This window comes from Cyprinus carpio, chromosome A1, assembly GCF_018340385.1.
Source record: "Cyprinus carpio isolate SPL01 chromosome A1, ASM1834038v1, whole genome shotgun sequence".
Lineage (NCBI taxonomy): Eukaryota > Metazoa > Chordata > Actinopteri > Cypriniformes > Cyprinidae > Cyprinus > Cyprinus carpio.
Genome location: NC_056572.1, coordinates 13259094 through 13265161, shown reverse-complemented (window position 1 = coordinate 13265161; position 6068 = coordinate 13259094). Strand labels below are relative to the sequence as shown.

Genomic DNA, 6068 nt, shown 5'->3' with positions numbered 1-6068 from the left:
TGTGTGGCTTACCTTGTGATAAGGCACTGATAGATTTCAGAGGCCCGAAAGATTCTGGAGTCATGGACTGAGCCAGGCCATTTTGCCACACACATTGCTGATCACACAGTCAGCATTGCAGACCATCTGAAATCATAAGATGAGGAATATTACACCAATCAATGCACATCATTGGCAATGCAGAGTGTTCGTCAATGGACAATATCAAACAGTTATGTTCACCTGAACATTAATGCTGTGAAAGGATTTCCTATTCACAAAATCGGCCTCATGGGCACCTGAGGGGGCTTTTTATCCTTATGTGTGTGCAGTCCACTGCACCAATGACATTGGGGAAACCTGTCACACAAAGTAATGAGTATCCTACTATGTGTTAACAGTTGTCCTGTAATTTGTAGATCCTCTTACCTGCAATCCTATAGAACTCCTCTTTCATGTCACAGAGTCTTCTGTGGCCAGGGAAGGAGATGAAGACATCTGCTAATGCTTTGATAGCCAGACACACACTCCTTATTGTGCGCGGCAAATTGTGGCCTTGTTCAGCTGTTTTCTGCATCCCCCCACTGAGTACAGGAAGGCTCCACTAGCAAAAAAGCGCAAGGCCACACAAAACCATTTGCTCCACACTCAGTGCATGGCTCCGTGCAGTGCGGTGCTTAATCCTGGGACCCAGTAGTCTGCATAGATACCTGATGCCATCTGCAGAAAACCTGTATCTTTCATATAGATGGTCATCAGGGAAGGCCAGTGGGTCCAACCGGTCCCTGAAGACCCTTTCTCGCCTGAAGGCTCTCCCAGCAGCACAAGTGCTTCTTCATCCACCCACATCTCGCAAGAATGGGCATGCCATTGTCAGAGCAGGAAGGAAACACACAATTTTGGGCCTTCATATAGGCTAGTGGCCACACCTGGTGCTGGGGGGGGTGGGGCAAAAGAGGCCGGTGCCTTATACGATGACTTGGTTGTACTGATTGCTGTGAAAATAAAAATACCTTAGAAAGATGCCACCGTCCTGTGTGCTCACAATAAGAGCTCATATGTCATGGCTCACTTGACTTTACGAGAATATACCTAATTTTTATTTTGAGCTGTGTCATCTTCTTGGAGCTGGGGGAGGAAGAGAAAATAATGATTAATACATTTGTGTTACAGTTAGCATACAGTGTACATTGAAGGCATATCTCACCTCCCTCTCAAGTTTTTTTTATTTCAAGTCCAGTTTCCTAATTGTCCTCTTTTTTATTTCGGACTCCAGTGCAAGATTTCTCTATCTTTTTCTTCTTGTACTGAATGTCTATGTCTGCCAGTTCTATTTGGCGCCGGAGGTGGTTGCCATACAACTTTCTGATAGCTTGTGAGCTCTGTGAACACAATACAATTAGCGCAGCTGGAATTTGGCAGGATGTGGTGTCCTTTTATTAATACGCACTATGTTGCATCTGGGTCCTGTAAAAGAAATTACATTTTTTGATTTTGATGAGGACTCTTCACCATTGTAGAGTAAATAGTACTTTCACGGTCTTAACATGATACCTCATGCCTTCTGGAATCCACAGAGATGGTCTCCTCCTCATCATCGTCTCCATCATGTGCTGTTGCTGCTGCACTGGGGCTTTCACCCTATCACATTTAATCGGATTCATATTGAAGCTAGTAGACAAGACATGCCAGGCCTACAGTATGCCTTTGATGGAGTACTCACTGGATCAGCATCGTCTGGTGCTTGGGCTGGTGGCTCTAACAGGAACACAGTGCTGCCAGACACTGCAAGGCAATAGGTAAACCAAAGTCAGACAGTCCAAATTGATTCCCTATGAATGTGGTTTGTATTCCATGTAGAGATGGAAGGACATACCTTGAATGAAGCGGGTGGCATCTAGGGAGGAACCTATGCTCGTCTCTTTACCCCCAGGGATCCCCTCTAAGACGGGCCTGCCTTTATTTAGCTCCAAGGCCATGTCCTCTGCTGGGGTAAGGTCAGCCTTTGGTGACCCACCAATCGTGCCTTGTCTGTGGGTATTCTTTTTCACTGCTAAAACAGTACAGACAATGTGTGAGCAGGCACCTTCTGGGTACAATATATGCTTGTGCTTTGTTTAAATATTAGTCAGGGACCATACCATTCTGCAGAATGTTCTTGTATTTGATTTTGACCTGCTGCCATGTCCGTTTTGGCCCGTTCATGTTTTAATCTACATCACACGCACACACACACACACATTCTTTATCACAAGAACATTTAATGGAGTCACACTGACAAAAATGACTTGGTATTTTTGTATTGTTTTCAGTAAAAAAAAAAAAAAAAAAAAAAAAAAACACTAAAGATGTATTTTTCTTGATTTTCTAAATGACCTAGCAAAATAAGTATAGGTTTAGACCAAAAATATAAACTTCAAGTAAATGTGTGCTTAAAACAAGCAAAAAATTTAAATATCTGTCAATATAATAAGAAAAATTCTCTTGAAATAAGTTTACTTTTTCCATAAACACTTACTTTTAGAAAAGTAATCTCTTGTTTCACTGGCAGAGTTTTTTGCTTATTTTCCCTAGGTTATTTTGCTCTAGAAAATATTTAAGATTTTTTTTTGATATTTTTTTTGACTGAAAAACAAGACAAAAATACTAAGAAAGAAAGACATTTTTTGCAGTGCAGTGAGCAACCGACCTTGGGTCCTTTGAAAGGCGCTATATAAATTAAAGTGATTATTATTATAGCTCATCTATGTATTCAAGAAAATTTTATTTATATAGCACTTTTCACAATTGTTTCATTCTGTCAAAGCTGCTTTACATTAATAAAAGCAGGGGAACCACAAAAAAAAAAAACCGGTGGACAACATAATAAGCAGAGTACAACGGCTAAGATTAAAACCGTACTGAGCGTAGTAACGTAAAATAATAATGTAAGGCTTTAATAATAATATATCATAGCTTTATACAGTGTGATGGAGTTACGTTACACAATTTCACTCATATATGCAGTGCATTTCAATAAAAATTTAAAACCGTTTCATAATTACAGTACAACTGCGTTTTTTGGAGATGTGAATTAAATATTTGATTTGTAATTGTGATGTTTCAGCGGAGCGGTGAGTGTGTAATTGTGCACCTACTTACGCATTCAGGCGGTCTGCAATACTTTGCCACGCTTTTCTCTTTTGCTTTATCACTGTGGCGGTGTTGCCTTTCTTCTTAATTATATATCTTTTACCTCCTCGTATGCCTCCATGAGGATTTGTGCTTCCGACGGGGAAAAGTACGCGGCTCTAGTTGCCATGGTAAATCAGGTTAATCTGTGATCTGTGGCGGGGTCTATTTGAGTGAGCCGTGAGCGCGCACCTATCCAGGATTGGTTTCACCTGGCTTAATGAATCCGTGTCTGCTCATCCTGGCTTGGTCTTTGTGCAACCAATTAAGCCTGGATGCACATGTTTTGGCTTTATTGAGCTCAGCTGAGTCATTTATCCCGGATGTCTTAATTCTACTTTTGTGCAACAGGCCCCTGGATTGGGTTGCTTTCACTGAGCCAAAACTAAATGCAAGTTTGCCAAAACAATCCCAAATAGCTTGTGGTTTGGCTACTAGCTTCAGTGCCCACATGGCGTAGGTGACAGAAAATGAAAGTCATTTCAAAGTCAACAAGTAAGTAGATATTTTTTTAAAGATAAATAAGACAACAACTTTATTGTTCTTTAGAAACATTAACAATCGTTTTGAACCTACAGTTCTGTTCAAACGTTTGGGGTGAATATTTTTATTTATCTTTTTAATTCAGTAAATATGCATTAAATTCATGACATTTATAATGTGACAAAATTTCCATTTCAAATAAATGCTGTCCTTTTGAACTTTCTATTCATCAAAGTACCCTGAAAAATAACATGTATCCACAGAAATATCAAGCAGCACATATGATATGATAATCATAAATGTTATTATTTTATCTTATTTCTGAAGTATCATGTGGCACTGAAGACTGGAATAATTCAGCTTAGCATCACAGGACTAAATTATATTTTAAAATATATTACAACAAAGAACAACTATTATGAATAGTAATATTATTTCAATTTATTACTATTTTTACTGTATTTTCAATCAGATAAATGCCGCCTTGGCGAGCAGAATAGACTGCTTTAAAAAAAAAAAAACCCTTAACCCCAAATAGTTCATTAAAATGTTTAAACTTTAAAGAAAGTAACATAATTTAAAACTGTGATGAACTATGTCTTAAGCGTTCTACACACTGCTTGTTTTTAGCAATCCTATAAGATCATCGCTGGTCACACTGTGCGACATGGATCTAATAAACTTGGGTACGACATGCATGTAGACTGTACGATAATGACACCTAATGACTTGTAGGCTATGACGCACATTTCTATAGAAGAATAAAACGTCATTAGCATTTTGTAAACAAAAAGAGCATAATGAATCACACTTTGACAGTTGTAGTTTTTATGTGTGCTGAAAAAAAGTGGGAGTGGCAAAAGAGGAAGGAATAAGAGCTTGAGGTAAACAGTTTTTTGTTTTAGCACCATGTATCATTGATTTCATGTCGCATTTTTATTGGTTGGTCAGTAAACATGGGTCGTAACTGCAAACACACTGTGCGAAGATCATGCTGAATCTCTGACACTGCCAGAAAATTATCGTAGGCTATCTTTGGTCGCAAGACTGTGACAACGGCTGTCTTTGAACCTCTCTCACTGTACAATGTAGGACCACCGATTAGAAGCCATGATCACAGAAATAGCCACGATTGTTTCACAATGACAATCTTCGTCTGGAACAGCCGAAAATCGTGCAGTGTGTCTCGGGCTTTACGTGGGGTTTTCCCTGGGCCGAGTTGGGTGATTGGTTCCGCCCTCCCAACTGATTGTTCTTGGATGGGTTCATTGAGGACACCTGTTGTTGACTTCCTGTTGGGCCTTTTAAAAGGCAGAATGAAAACTGACCATGGGTGAGCTGCACATTGGACTTGATTTTGTATGGTGTCCTTTAAACTTGTTTCTTGTTGTACATCCAACATTACTACAGCCCATTACGCTTTCATGCATACAGTTCACTTTACACCACTGATTCCTTACTGTTTCATGGTACATTTGTTTTGTTTGTGTGTTTTTTTTTTTTTTATAATTTTATTTTAATTTTAATAAGTTTTGCGTTCTATTCTGGCTTTCTTGTGTGTCTCTACTTTTGTTATGTCCTTTTATTTTTTTTATTTTTTTTTTGAGCCATGGGGCGTAACAAAAACAAAATGTAAAAAAAAAAAAATTAAATAAAATCTCAACCCCAAAATAATTCATTTGTGTAAATTCAGAAGTAGACTGTATTCAATTTGAAAGTGACTCCGTGTATGCACTAATTTGCAGATCCCGGTTCTCAAATGTCTCTCGCACACAGATGCAGCACAAGTGTTAATTTAGCTTCAGTGGAATATATGGGGATGGCATCCGCAGAGCAGTGTGGGACTGCATAAGAGATGAGCTCAATCTAACGGCCCACATGCTGCTGAATGGAAGGTTCTGCACTGGGCTTTTAAATAAAAAAGATGCCTTTAATTGGCTGCCATTGATCTGCAGCTCTTTGTGGTCAGGGGAGATGAGATGGATGCTATCTGTGGCTGTGGGAGTGAGGAATCACTGTGCTGGCATTACAGATGCCTGAAGTTTGTTTAAAGTTGTGGGAGGACATCTGAAGAGTAATTGTGAAGATGCCGTAACTCTTTAACTAGGTTGCAGGCTGTACAGGCAAAAACTTGTATCGCTTTGAGTGAAAATTAACTGAGCACTTTAATTAAGATATATGTTTGAAATGTTGAATGCAAATGCCACACAAGATGACAATGAATGCACTGCAAAAATGTATTTGTATTGTTGTTCATTTGCTGGAGTAAAAAGTTGAATAAGATATTTAAATTAAAAATAACAGTAAAATTAAACCTTTGCATACATTCAATCCATCCAACCTTCCTTTATATCTATGATCCTAGTGGTTATTTGTTCTTTCAAGTTGAATAAGATATTATCATATAAGTTTTCACCATTGTCAGCTAGTTTTTT

General features: G+C 38.7%; 1 long non-coding RNA gene across 1 annotated transcript; it reads right to left on the bottom strand.

Annotated features, from left to right (window-relative positions):
- Positions 1-873: 873 nt before the first annotated feature.
- On the bottom strand, positions 874-1206 carry LOC122147574. Its single transcript, XR_006161732.1, has 3 exons — positions 1187-1206; positions 993-1107; positions 874-914 (listed from the first exon to the last, which is right to left on the bottom strand). It is a non-coding gene; the product is annotated as an uncharacterized LOC122147574 (long non-coding RNA).
- Positions 1207-6068: the final 4862 nt, after the last annotated feature.